Here is a 14,864-nt window from a genome sequence, read left to right on the forward strand (position 1 = left end):
TTCAAATTCCTGTATCTTCTCCAAGAGGTTACAGGTTTCAAACTCCTGTATCTTCTCCAAGAGGTTCCGGGTTTCAAACTCCTGTATCTTCTCCAAGACGATCCGGGTTTCAAACTCCTATATCTTCTCCAAGAGGTTCCTGGTTTTAAACTCCTGCATGTTCTCCAAGAGTTTCCAGGTTTCAAACTCCTGTACCTTCTCCAAGAGTTTCTGGGTGTCAAACTCCTGTATGTTCTCCAAGAGGTTCCGGGTTTCAAACTCCTATATCTACTCCAAGAGGTTCCGGGTTCAAACTCATGTATCTACTCCAAGAGGTTCCGGGTTCAAACTCCTGTACATCCTCCAAGAGGTTCCGGGTTTCAAACTCCTGTATCTTCTCCAAGAGGTTCCTGGTTTCAAACTCCTGTATCTCCTCCAACAGGCTCCGGGTTTCAAACTCCTGTATCTTCTACAGGAGGTTCCGGGTTTCAAACTCCGGTATCTTCTCCAAGAGGTTCCAGGTTTCAAACTGCTGTATCTTCTCCAAGAGGTTCCAGGTTTCAAACTCCTGTATCTTCTCTAAGACGATCCGGGTTTCAAACTCCTATATCTTCTCCAAGAGGTTCCTGGTTTTAAACTCCTGCATGTTCTCCAAGAGTTTCCAGGTTTCAAACTCCTGTACCTTCTCCAAGAGTTTCTGGGTGTCAAACTCCTGTATGTTCTCCAAGATGTTCCGGGTTTCAAACTCCTATATCTACTCCAAGAGGTTCCGGGTTCAAACTCATGTATCTACTCCAAGAGGTTCCGGGTTCAAACTCCTGTATCTTCTCCAAGAGGTTTCCAGGTTTCAAACTACTATATCGTATGCAAGAGGTTCTGGGTTTCAAACTCCTGTATCTCCTCCAACAGGCTCCGGGTTTCAAACTCCTGTATCTTCTACAGGAGTTTCCGGGTTTCAAACTCCGGTATCTTCTCCAAGAGGTTCCAGGTTTCAAACTGCTGTATCTTCTCCAAGAGGTTCCAGGTTTCAAACTCCTGTATCTTCTCTAAGACGATCCGGGTTTCAAACTCCTATATCTTCTCCAAGAGGTTCCTGGTTTTAAACTCCTGCATGTTCTCCAAGAGTTTCCAGGTTTCAAACTCCTGTACCTTCTCCAAGAGTTTCTGGGTGTCAAACTCCTGTATGTTCTCCAAGATGTTCCGGGTTTCAAACTCCTATATCTACTCCAAGAGGTTCCGGGTTCAAACTCATGTATCTACTCCAAGAGGTTCCGGGTTCAAACTCCTGTATCTTCTCCAAGAGGTTTCCAGGTTTCAAACTCCTGTATCTTCTCCAAGAGGTTCCGGGTTTCAAACTCCTGTATGTTCTCCAAGAGGTTCCAGGTTTCAAACTCCTGTACCTTCTCCAAGTGTTTCTGGGTGTCAAACTCCTGTATCTTCTCCAAGAGGTTCCGGGTTTCAAACTCCTATATCTACTCCAAGAGGTTCCGGGTTCAAACTCATGTATCTACTCCAAGAGGTTCCGGGTTCAAACTCCAGTATATTCTCCAAGAGGTTCCGGGTTCCAAACTCCTGTATCTTCTCCAAGAGGTTCCGGGTTTCAAACACCTGTATCTACTCCAGGAGGTTCCGGGTTTCAAACTCCTGTATCTTCTCCAAGAGGTTCCGGGATTAAAGCTCCTGTATCTTCCCTAAGAGGTTCCGGGTTTCAAACTCTTGTATCTTCTCCAAGAGGTTCCAGGTTTCAAACTCCTTTATCATCTCCAAGACGTTCCGGGTTTCAAACTCTTGTATCTTCTCCAAGAGGTTGCGGGTTTCAAACTCCTGTATTTTCTCCAAGAGGTTCCGGGATTCAAACTCCTGTATCTTCTCCAAGAGGTTCCGGGTTTCAAACTCCTGCATCTTCTCCAAGAGGTTCCGGATTTCAAACTCCTGTATCTTCTCCAAGAGGTTCCAGGATTCAAACACCTGTATCTTTTCCAAGAGTTTCCGGGTTTCAAAGTCCTGTATCTTCTCCAAGAGGTTCGAAGTTTCAAACTCCTGTATCTTCTCCAAGAGGTTCCTGGTTTCAAACTCCTGTATCTCCTCCAACAGGCTCCGGGTTTCAAACTCCTGTATCTTCTACAGGAGGTTCCGGGTTTCAAACTCCGGTATCTTCTCCCAGAGGTTCCAGGTTTCAAACTGCTGTATCTTCTCCAAGAGGTTCCAGGTTTCAAACTCCTGTATCTTCTCCAAGACGATCCGGGTTTCAAACTCCTATATCTTCTCCAAGAGGTTCCTGGTTTTAAACTCCTGCATGTTCTCCAAGAGTTTCCAGGTTTCAAACTCCTGTACCTTCTCCAAGAGTTTCTGGGTGTCAAACTCCTGTAGGTTCTCCAAGAGGTTCCGGGTTTCAAACTCCTATATCTACTCCAAGAGGTTCCGGGTTCAAACTCATGTATCTACTCCAAGAGGTTCCGGGTTCAAACTCCTGTACATCCTCCAAGAGGTTCCGGGTTTCAAACTCCTGTATCTTCTCCAAGAGGTTCCTGGTTTCAAACTCCTGTATCTTCTCCAAGAGGTTTCCAGGTTTCAAACTCCTGTATCGTCTGCAAGAGGTTCCGGGTTTCAAACTCCTGTATCTTCTCCAAGAGGTTCCGTGATTAAAGCTCCTGTATCTTCTCTAAGAGGTTCCGGGTTTCAAACTCTTGTATCTTCTCCAAGAGGTTCCAGGATTCAAACTCCTTTATCATCTCCAAGACGTTCCGGTTTTCAAACTCTTGTATCTTCTCCAAGAGGTTGCGGGTTTCAAACTCCTGTATTTTCTCCAAGAGGTTCAGGGATTCAAACTCCTGTATCTTCTCCAAGAGGTTCCGGGTTTCAAACTCCTGTATCTTCTCCAAGAGGATCCTTGTTTCAAACTCCTATATCTTCTCCAAGAGGTTCCTGGTTTTAAACTCCTGCATGTTCTCTAAGTGGTTCCAGGTTTCAAACTCCTGTACCTTCTCCAAGAGTTTCCGGGTGTCAAACTCCTCTATGTTCTCCAAGAGGTTCCGGGTTTCAAACTCCTATATCTACTCCAAGAGGTTCCGGGTTCAAACTCATGTATCTACTCCAAGAGGTTCCGGGTTCAAACTCCTGTACATTCTCCAAGAGGTTCCGGGTTGCAAACTCCTGTATCTTCTCCAAGAGGTTCCTGGTTTCAAACTCCTGTATCTTCTCCAAGAGGTTTCCAGGTTTCAAACTCCTGTATCGTCTGCAAGAGGTTCCGGGTTTCAAACTCTTGTATCTTCTCCAAGAGGTTCCGGGATTAAAGCTCCTGTATCTTCTCTAAGAGGTTCCGGGTTTCAAACTCTTGTATCTTCTCCAAGAGGTTACAGGTTTCAAACTCCTTTATCATCTCCAAGACGTTCCGGGTTTCAAACTCTTGTATCTTCTCCAAGAGGTTGCGGGTTTCAAACTCCTGTATTTTCTCCAAGAGGTTCCGGGATTCAAACTCCTGTATCTTCTCCAAGAGGTTCCGGGTTTCAAACTCCTGCATCTTCTCCAAGAGGTTCCGGATTTCAAACTCCTGTATCTTCTCCAAGAGGTTCCAGGATTCAAACACCTCTATCTTTTCCAAGAGGTTGCGGGTTTCAAAGTCCTGTATCTTCTCCAAGAGGTTCGAAGTTTCAAACTCCTGTATCTTCTCCAAGAGGTTCCGGGTTTCAAACTCCTGTATCTCCTCCAACAGGCTCTGGGTTTCAAACTCCTGTATCTTCTACAGGAGGTTCCGGGTTTCAAACTGCTGTATCTTCTCCAAGAGGTTCCAGGTTTCAAACTCCTGTATGTTCTCCAAGAGGTTCCAGGTTTCAAACTCCTGTACCTTCTCCAAGTGTTTCTGGGTGTCAAACTCCTGTATCTTCTCCAAGAGGTTCCGGGTTTCAAACTCCTATATCTACTCCAAGAGGTTCCGGGTTCAAACTCATGTATCTACTCCAAGAGGTTCCGGGTTCAAACTCCAGTATATTCTCCAAGAGGTTCCGGGTTCCAAACTCCTGTATCTTCTCCAAGAGGTTCCGGGTTTCAAACACCTGTATCTACTCCAGGAGGTTCCGGGTTTCAAACTCCTGTATCTTCTCCAAGAGGTTCCGGGATTAAAGCTCCTGTATCTTCCCTAAGAGGTTCCGGGTTTCAAACTCTTGTATCTTCTCCAAGAGGTTCCAGGTTTCAAACTCCTTTATCATCTCCAAGACGTTCCGGGTTTCAAACTCTTGTATCTTCTCCAAGAGGTTGCGGGTTTCAAACTCCTGTATTTTCTCCAAGAGGTTCCGGGATTCAAACTCCTGTATCTTCTCCAAGAGGTTCCGGGTTTCAAACTCCTGCATCTTCTCCAAGAGGTTCCGGATTTCAAACTCCTGTATCTTCTCCAAGAGGTTCCAGGATTCAAACACCTGTATCTTTTCCAAGAGTTTCCGGGTTTCAAAGTCCTGTATCTTCTCCAAGAGGTTCGAAGTTTCAAACTCCTGTATCTTCTCCAAGAGGTTCCTGGTTTCAAACTCCTGTATCTCCTCCAACAGGCTCCGGGTTTCAAACTCCTGTATCTTCTACAGGAGGTTCCGGGTTTCAAACTACGGTATCTTCTCCAAGAGGTTCCAGGTTTCAAACTGCTGTATCTTCTCCAAGAGGTTCCAGGTTTCAAACTCCTGTATCTTCTGTAAGACGATCCGGGTTTCAAACTCCTATATCTTCTCCAAGAGGTTCCTGGTTTTAAACTCCTGCATGTTCTCCAAGAGTTTCCAGGTTTCAAACTCCTGTACCTTCTCCAAGAGTTTCTGGGTGTCAAACTCCTGTATGTTCTCCAAGATGTTCCGGGTTTCAAACTCCTATATCTACTCCAAGAGGTTCCGGGTTCAAACTCATGTATCTACTCCAAGAGGTTCCGGGTTCAAACTCCTGTATCTTCTCCAAGAGGTTTCCAGGTTTCAAACTACTATATCGTATGCAAGAGGTTCTGGGTTTCAAACTCCTGTATCTCCTCCAACAGGCTCCGGGTTTCAAACTCCTGTATCTTCTACAGGAGGTTCCGGGTTTCAAACTCCGGTATCTTCTCCAAGAGGTTCCAGGTTTCAAACTGCTGTATCTTCTCCAAGAGGTTCCAGGTTTCAAACTCCTGTATCTTCTCTAAGACGATCCGGGTTTCAAACTCCTATATCTTCTCCAAGAGGTTCCTGGTTTTAAACTCCTGCATGTTCTCCAAGAGTTTCCAGGTTTCAAACTCCTGTACCTTCTCCAAGAGTTTCTGGGTGTCAAACTCCTGTATGTTCTCCAAGATGTTCCGGGTTTCAAACTCCTATATCTACTCCAAGAGGTTCCGGGTTCAAACTCATGTATCTACTCCAAGAGGTTCCGGGTTCAAACTCCTGTATCTTCTCCAAGAGGTTTCCAGGTTTCAAACTACTATATCGTATGCAAGAGGTTCTGGGTTTCAAACTCCTGTATCTTCTCCAAGAGGATCCGGGATTTAAACTCCTGTATCTTCTCCAGGAGGTTCCAGGTTTCAAACTCCTGTATCTTCTCCAAGAGGATCCGGGTTGCAAACTCCTGTATCTTCTCCAAGAGGTTCCGGGTTTCAAACTCCTGTATGTTCTCCAAGAGGTTCCAGGTTTCAAACTCCTGTACCTTCTCCAAGTGTTTCTGGGTGTCAAACTCCTGTATCTTCTCCAAGAGGTTCCGGGTTTCAAACTCCTATATCTACTCCAAGAGGTTCCGGGTTCAAACTCATGTATCTACTCCAAGAGGTTCCGGGTTCAAACTCCAGTATATTCTCCAAGAGGTTCCGGGTTCCAAACTCCTGTATCTTCTCCAAGAGGTTCCGGGTTTCAAACACCTGTATCTACTCCAGGAGGTTCCGGGTTTCAAACTCCTGTATCTTCTCCAAGAGGTTCCGGGATTAAAGCTCCTGTATCTTCCCTAAGAGGTTCCGGGTTTCAAACTCTTGTATCTTCTCCAAGAGGTTCCAGGTTTCAAACTCCTTTATCATCTCCAAGACGTTCCGGGTTTCAAACTCTTGTATCTTCTCCAAGAGGTTGCGGGTTTCAAACTCCTGTATTTTCTCCAAGAGGTTCCGGGATTCAAACTCCTGTATCTTCTCCAAGAGGTTCCGGGTTTCAAACTCCTGCATCTTCTCCAAGAGGTTCCGGATTTCAAACTCCTGTATCTTCTCCAAGAGGTTCCCGGATTCAAACACCTGTATCTTTTCCAAGTGTTTCCGGGTTTCAAAGTCCTGTATCTTCTCCAAGAGGTTCGAAGTTTCAAACTCCTGTATCTTCTCCAAGAGGTTCCTGGTTTCAAACTCCTGTATCTCCTCCAACAGGCTCCGGGTTTCAAACTCCTGTATCTTCTACAGGAGGTTCCGGGTTTCAAACTCCGGTATCTTCTCCCAGAGGTTCCAGGTTTCAAACTGCTGTATCTTCTCCAAGAGGTTCCAGGTTTCAAACTCCTGTATCTTCTCCAAGACGATCCGGGTTTCAAACTCCTATATCTTCTCCAAGAGGTTCCTGGTTTTAAACTCCTGCATGTTCTCCAAGAGTTTCCAGGTTTCAAACTCCTGTACCTTCTCCAAGAGTTTCTGGGTGTCAAACTCCTGTAGGTTCTCCAAGAGGTTCCGGGTTTCAAACTCCTATATCTACTCCAAGAGGTTCCGGGTTCAAACTCATGTATCTACTCCAAGAGGTTCCGGGTTCAAACTCCTGTACATCCTCCAAGAGGTTCCGGGTTTCAAACTCCTGTATCTTCTCCAAGAGGTTCCTGGTTTCAAACTCCTGTATCTTCTCCAAGAGGTTTCCAGGTTTCAAACTCCTGTATCGTCTGCAAGAGGTTCCGGGTTTCAAACTCCTGTATCTTCTCCAAGAGGTTCCGTGATTAAAGCTCCTGTATCTTCTCTAAGAGGTTCCGGGTTTCAAACTCTTGTATCTTCTCCAAGAGGTTCCAGGTTTCAAACTCCTTTATCATCTCCAAGACGTTCCGGTTTTCAAACTCCTGTATTTTCTCCAAGAGGTTGCGGGTTTCAAACTCCTGTATCTTCTCCAAGAGGTTCCGGGTTTCAAACTCCTGTATCTTCTCCAAGAGGATCCGTGTTTCAAACTCCTATATCTTCTCCAAGAGGTTCCTGGTTTTAAACTCCTGCATGTTCTCCAAGTGGTTCCAGGTTTCAAACTCCTGTACCTTCTCCAAGAGTTTCCGGGTGTCAAACTCCTCTATGTTCTCCAAGAGGTTCCGGGTTTCAAACTCCTATATCTACTCCAAGAGGTTCCGGGTTCAAACTCATGTATCTACTCCAAGAGGTTCCGGGTTCAAACTCCTGTACATTCTCCAAGAGGTTCCGGGTTGCAAACTCCTGTATCTTCTCCAAGAGGTTCCTGGTTTCAAACTCCTGTATCTTCTCCAAGAGGTTTCCAGGTTTCAAACTCCTGTATCGTCTGCAAGAGGTTCCGGGTTTCAAACTCTTGTATCTTCTCCAAGAGGTTCCGGGATTAAAGCTCCTGTATCTTCTCTAAGAGGTTCCGGGTTTCAAACTCTTGTATCTTCTCCAAGAGGTTACAGGTTTCAAACTCCTTTATCATCTCCAAGACGTTCCGGGTTTCAAACTCTTGTATCTTCTCCAAGAGGTTGCGGGTTTCAAACTCCTGTATTTTCTCCAAGAGGTTCCGGGTTTCAAACTCCTGTATCTTCTCCAAGAGGTTCCGGGTTTCAAACTCCTGCATCTTCTCCAAGAGGTTCCGGATTTCAAACTCCTGTATCTTCTCCAAGAGGTTCCAGGATTCAAACACCTCTATCTTTTCCAAGAGGTTGCGGGTTTCAAAGTCCTGTATCTTCTCCAAGAGGTTCGAAGTTTCAAACTCCTGTATCTTCTCCAAGAGGTTCCGGGTTTCAAACTCCTGTATCTCCTCCAACAGGCTCTGGGTTTCAAACTCCTGTATCTTCTACAGGAGGTTCCGGGTTTCAAACTGCTGTATCTTCTCCAAGAGTTTCCGGGTGTCAAACTCCTCTATGTTCTCCAAGAGGTTCCGGGTTTCAAACTCCTATATCTACTCCAAGAGGTTCCGGGTTCAAACTCATGTATCTACTCCAAGAGGTTCCGGGTTCAAACTCCTGTACATTCTCCAAGAGGTTCCGGGTTGCAAACTCCTGTATCTTCTCCAAGAGGTTCCTGGTTTCAAACTCCTGTATCTTCTCCAAGAGGTTTCCAGGTTTCAAACTCCTGTATCGTCTGCAAGAGGTTCCGGGTTTCAAACTCTTGTATCTTCTCCAAGAGGTTCCGGGATTAAAGCTCCTGTATCTTCTCTAAGAGGTTCCGGGTTTCAAACTCTTGTATCTTCTCCAAGAGGTTACAGGTTTCAAACTCCTTTATCATCTCCAAGACGTTCCGGGTTTCAAACTCTTGTATCTTCTCCAAGAGGTTGCGGGTTTCAAACTCCTGTATTTTCTCCAAGAGGTTCCGGGATTCAAACTCCTGTATCTTCTCCAAGAGGTTCCGGGTTTCAAACTCCTGCATCTTCTCCAAGAGGTTCCGGATTTCAAACTCCTGTATCTTCTCCAAGAGGTTCCAGGATTCAAACACCTCTATCTTTTCCAAGAGGTTGCGGGTTTCAAAGTCCTGTATCTTCTCCAAGAGGTTCGAAGTTTCAAACTCCTGTATCTTCTCCAAGAGGTTCCGGGTTTCAAACTCCTGTATCTCCTCCAACAGGCTCTGGGTTTCAAACTCCTGTATCTTCTACAGGAGGTTCCGGGTTTCAAACTGCTGTATCTTCTCCAAGAGGTTCCAGGTTTCAAACTCCTGTATGTTCTCCAAGAGGTTCCAGGTTTCAAACTCCTGTACCTTCTCCAAGTGTTTCTGGGTGTCAAACTCCTGTATCTTCTCCAAGAGGTTCCGGGTTTCAAACTCCTATATCTACTCCAAGAGGTTCCGGGTTCAAACTCATGTATCTACTCCAAGAGGTTCCGGGTTCAAACTCCAGTATATTCTCCAAGAGGTTCCGGGTTCCAAACTCCTGTATCTTCTCCAAGAGTTTCCGGGTTTCAAACACCTGTATCTACTCCAGGAGGTTCCGGGTTTCAAACTCCTGTATCTTCTCCAAGAGGTTCCGGGATTAAAGCTCCTGTATCTTCCCTAAGAGGTTCCGGGTTTCAAACTCTTGTATCTTCTCCAAGAGGTTCCAGGTTTCAAACTCCTTTATCATCTCCAAGACGTTCCGGGTTTCAAACTCTTGTATCTTCTCCAAGAGGTTGCGGGTTTCAAACTCCTGTATTTTCTCCAAGAGGTTCCGGGATTCAAACTCCTGTATCTTCTCCAAGAGGTTCCGGGTTTCAAACTCCTGCATCTTCTCCAAGAGGTTCCGGATTTCAAACTCCTGTATCTTCTCCAAGAGGTTCCAGGATTCAAACACCTGTATCTTTTCCAAGAGTTTCCGGGTTTCAAAGTCCTGTATCTTCTCCAAGAGGTTCGAAGTTTCAAACTCCTGTATCTTCTCCAAGAGGTTCCTGGTTTCAAACTCCTGTATCTCCTCCAACAGGCTCCGGGTTTCAAACTCCTGTATCTTCTACAGGAGGTTCCGGGTTTCAAACTCCGGTATCTTCTCCCAGAGGTTCCAGGTTTCAAACTGCTGTATCTTCTCCAAGAGGTTCCAGGTTTCAAACTCCTGTATCTTCTCCAAGATGATCCGGGTTTCAAACTCCTATATCTTCTCCAAGAGGTTCCTGGTTTTAAACTCCTGCATGTTCTCCAAGAGTTTCCAGGTTTCAAACTCCTGTACCTTCTCCAAGAGTTTCTGGGTGTCAAACTCCTGTAGGCTCTCCAAGAGGTTCCGGGTTTCAAACTCCTATATCTACTCCAAGAGGTTCCGGGTTCAAACTCATGTATCTACTCCAAGAGGTTCCGGGTTCAAACTCCTGTACATCCTCCAAGAGGTTCCGGGTTTCAAACTCCTGTATCTTCTCCAAGAGGTTCCTGGTTTCAAACTCCTGTATCTTCTCCAAGAGGTTTCCAGGTTTCAAACTCCTGTATCGTCTGCAAGAGGTTCCGGGTTTCAAACTCCTGTATCTTCTCCAAGAGGTTCCGTGATTAAAGCTCCTGTATCTTCTCTAAGAGGTTCCGGGTTTCAAACTCTTGTATCTTCTCCAAGAGGTTCCAGGTTTCAAACTCCTTTATCATCTCCAAGACGTTCCGGTTTTCAAACTCTTGTATCTTCTCCAAGAGGTTGCGGGTTTCAAACTCCTGTATTTTCTCCAAGAGGTTCAGGGATTCAAACTCCTGTATCTTCTCCAAGAGGTTCCGGGTTTCAAACTCCTGTATCTTCTCCAAGAGGATCCGTGTTTCAAACTCCTATATCTTCTCCAAGAGGTTCCTGGTTTTAAACTCCTGCATGTTCTCCAAGTGGTTCCAGGTTTCAAACTCCTGTACCTTCTCCAAGAGTTTCCGGGTGTCAAACTCCTCTATGTTCTCCAAGAGGTTCCGGGTTTCAAACTCCTATATCTACTCCAAGAGGTTCCGGGTTCAAACTCATGTATCTACTCCAAGAGGTTCCGGGTTCAAACTCCTGTACATTCTCCAAGAGGTTCCGGGTTGCAAACTCCTGTATCTTCTCCAAGAGGTTCCTGGTTTCAAACTCCTGTATCTTCTCCAAGAGGTTTCCAGGTTTCAAACTCCTGTATCGTCTGCAAGAGGTTCCGGGTTTCAAACTCTTGTATCTTCTCCAAGAGGTTCCGGGATTAAAGCTCCTGTATCTTCTCTAAGAGGTTCCGGGTTTCAAACTCTTGTATCTTCTCCAAGAGGTTACAGGTTTCAAACTCCTTTATCATCTCCAAGACGTTCCGGGTTTCAAACTCTTGTATCTTCTCCAAGAGGTTGCGGGTTTCAAACTCCTGTATTTTCTCCAAGAGGTTCCGGGATTCAAACTCCTGTATCTTCTCCAAGAGGTTCCGGGTTTCAAACTCCTGCATCTTCTCCAAGAGGTTCCGGATTTCAAACTCCTGTATCTTCTCCAAGAGGTTCCAGGATTCAAACACCTCTATCTTTTCCAAGAGGTTGCGGGTTTCAAAGTCCTGTATCTTCTCCAAGAGGTTCGAAGTTTCAAACTCCTGTATCTTCTCCAAGAGGTTCCGGGTTTCAAACTCCTGTATCTCCTCCAACAGGCTCTGGGTTTCAAACTCCTGTATCTTCTACAGGAGGTTCCGGGTTTCAAACTGCTGTATCTTCTCCAAGAGGTTCCAGGTTTCAAACTCCTGTATCTTCTCCAAGAGGTTCCGGGTTTCAAGCACCTCTATCTTCTCCAAGAGGTTCCGGGTTTCAAACTCCTGTATCTTCTCCAAGAGGTTCCGGGTTTAAAACTCCTGTATCTTCTCCAAGAGGTTCCGGGTTTCAAACTCTTCTATCTTCTCCAAGAGGTTGTGGGTTTCAAACTCCTGTATCTTCTCCAAGAGGTTCCGGGTTTCAAACTCCTGTATCTTCTCCAAGAGGTTCCGGGATTAAAACTCCTGTATCTTCTCCAAGAGGTTCCAGGTTTCAAACTCCTTTATCTTCTCCAAGAGGTTCCAGGTTTCAGACTGCTGTATATCCTCCAAGAGGTTCCGGGTTTCAAATTCCTGTATCTTCTCCAAGAGGTTCCGGGTTTCAAACTCCTGTATCTTCTCCAAGAGGTTCCAGGTTTCAGACTGCTGTATCTTCTCCAAGAGGTTCCGGGTTTCAAACTCCTGTATCTTCCCCCAAGAGGTTCCGGGTTTCAAACTCCTGAACTTTCTCCAAGAGGTTTCGGGTTTCAAACTCCTTTATCATCTCCAAGAGGCTCTGGGTTTCAAACTCCTGTATCCTCTCCAAGAGGTTCCGGGTTTCAAACTCCTATATCTACTCCAAGAGGTTCCGGGTTCAAACTCATGTATCTACTCCAAGAGGTTCCGGGTTCAAACTCCTGTACATTCTCCAAGAGGTTCCGGGTTGCAAACTCCTGTATCTTCTCCAAGAGGTTCCTGGTTTCAAACTCCTGTATCTTCTCCAAGAGGTTTCCAGGTTTCAAACTCCTGTATCGTCTGCAAGAGGTTCCGGGTTTCAAACTCTTGTATCTTCTCCAAGAGGTTCCGGGATTAAAGCTCCTGTATCTTCTCTAAGAGGTTCCGGGTTTCAAACTCTTGTATCTTCTCCAAGAGGTTACAGGTTTCAAACTCCTTTATCATCTCCAAGACGTTCCGGGTTTCAAACTCTTGTATCTTCTCCAAGAGGTTGCGGGTTTCAAACTCCTGTATTTTCTCCAAGAGGTTCCGGGATTCAAACTCCTGTATCTTCTCCAAGAGGTTCCGGGTTTCAAACTCCTGCATCTTCTCCAAGAGGTTCCGGATTTCAAACTCCTGTATCTTCTCCAAGAGGTTCCAGGATTCAAACACCTCTATCTTTTCCAAGAGGTTGCGGGTTTCAAAGTCCTGTATCTTCTCCAAGAGGTTCGAAGTTTCAAACTCCTGTATCTTCTCCAAGAGGTTCCGGGTTTCAAACTCCTGTATCTCCTCCAACAGGCTCTTGGTTTCAAACTCCTGTATCTTCTACAGGAGGTTCCGGGTTTCAAACTGCTGTATCTTCTCCAAGAGGTTCCAGGTTTCAAACTCCTGTATCTTCTCCAAGAGGTTCCGGGTTTCAAGCACCTCTATCTTCTCCAAGAGGTTCCGGGTTTCAAACTCCTGTATCTTCTCCAAGAGGTTCCGGGTTAAAAACTCCTGTATCTTCTCCAAGAGGTTCCGGGTTTCAAACTCTTCTATCTTCTCCAAGAGGTTGTGGGTTTCAAACTCCTGTATCTTCTCCAAGAGGTTCCGGGTTTCAAACTCCTGTTTCTTCTCCAAGAGGTTCCGGGATTAAAACTCCTGTATCTTCTCCAAGAGGTTCCAGGTTTCAAACTCCTTTATCTTCTCCAAGAGGTTCCAGGTTTCAGACTGCTGTATATCCTCCAAGAGGTTCCGGGTTTCAAATTCCTGTATCTTCTCCAAGAGGTTCCGGGTTTCAAACTCCTGTATCTTCTCCAAGAGGTTCCAGGTTTCAGACTGCTGTATCTTCTCCAAGAGGTTCCGGGTTTCAAACTCCTGTATCTTCCCCCAAGAGGTTCCGGGTTTCAAACTCCTGAACTTTCTCCAAGAGGTTTCGGGTTTCAAACTCCTTTATCATCTCCAAGAGGCTCTGGGTTTCAAACTCCTGTATCCTCTCCAAGAGGTTCCGGGTTTCAAACTCCTGTATCTTCTCCAAGAGGTTCTGGGTTTCAAACTCCTGTATCTTCTCCAAGAGGTTCCGGGTTTCAAACTCCTGTATCTTCTCCAAGAAGTTCCGGGTTTCAAACTCCTGTATCTTCTCCAAGAGGTTCCGGGTTTAAAACTCCTGTATCTTCTTCAAGAGGTTCCGGGTTTCAAACTCTTGTATCTTCTCCAAGAGGTTGCGGGCTTCAAACTCCTGTATTTTCTCCAAGAGGTTCCGGGTTTCAAACTCCTGTATCTTCTCCAAGAGGTTCCGGGTTTCAAACTCCTGCATCTTCTCCGAGAGGTTCCGGGTTCAAACTCCTGTATCTTCTCCAAGAGGTTCCTGGTTTCAAACTCCTGTATCTTCTCCAAGACGTTTCCAGGTTTCAAACTCCTGTATCGTCTGCAAGAGGTTCCAGGTTTCAAACTCCTGTATCTTCTCCAAGAGGTTCCGGGTTTCAAACTCCTGTATCTTCTCCAAGAGTTTCTGGGTTTCAAACTCCTGTATCTTCTACACGAGGTTCCGGGATTCAATCTCCTGTATCTTCTCCAAGAGGTTCCGGGTTGCAAACCCCTGTATCTTCTCCAAGAGTTTCCGGTTTTCAAACTCCTGTATCTTCTCCAAGAGGTTCCGGTTTCAAACTACTGTATTTTCTCCAAGAGGTTCCGGGTTCCAAACTCCTGTATCTATTCCAAGAGGTTCCAGGTTTCAAACTGCTGTATCTTCTCCAAGAGGTTCCGGGTTTCAAAATATTGTATCTTCTCCAAGAGGTTCCGGGTTTCAATCTCCTGTATCTTCTCCAAGAGATTCTGGATTTCAAACTCCAGTATCTTCTCAAGGAGCTTCCAGGTTTCAAACTCCTGTATCTTCTCCAAGAGGTTCTGAATTACAACCTCCTGTACCTTCTCCAAGAGGTTCCAGTTTACAAACTACTGTATCTTCTCCAAGTGATTCTGGGTTTCAAACTCCTGTATCTTCTCCAAGGGGTACCACGTTTCAAACTCCGGTATCTTCTCCAAGAGGTTTCCAGGTTAAAAACTCCTGTATCTTCTCCAAGAGGTTCCTGGTTTCAAACTCCTGTATCTTCTCCAAGAGGTTTTAGGTTTCAAACTCCTGTATCTTCTCCAAGAGGTTCCGGGTTTCAAACTCTTGTATCTTCTCCAAGAGGTTACAGGTTTCAAACTCCTTTATCATCTCCAAGACGTTCCGGGTTTCAAACTCTTGTATCTTCTCCAAGAGGTTGCGGGTTTCAAACTCCTGTATTTTGTCCAAGAGGTTCCGGGATTCAAACTCCTGTATCTTCTCCAAGAGGTTCCGGGTTTCAAACTCCTGCATCTTCTCCAAGAGGTTCCGGATTTCAAACTCCTGTATCTTCTCCAAGAGGTTCCAGGATTCAAACACCTCTATCTTTTCCAAGAGGTTGCGGGTTTCAAAGTCCTGTATCTTCTCCAAGAGGTTCGAAGTTTCAAACTCCTGTATCTTCTCCAAGAGGTTCCGGGTTTCAAACTCCTGTATCTCCTCCAACAGGCTCTGGGTTTCAAACTCCTGTATCTTCTACAGGAGGTTCCGGGTTTCAAACTGCTGTATCTTCTCCAAGAGGTTCCAGGTTTCAAACTCCTGTATCTTCTCCAAGAGGTTCCGGGTTTCAAGCACCTCTATC

This window comes from Hypanus sabinus, chromosome 7 (assembly GCF_030144855.1).
Source record: "Hypanus sabinus isolate sHypSab1 chromosome 7, sHypSab1.hap1, whole genome shotgun sequence".
NCBI classification, from domain to species: Eukaryota; Metazoa; Chordata; class Chondrichthyes; order Myliobatiformes; family Dasyatidae; genus Hypanus; species Hypanus sabinus.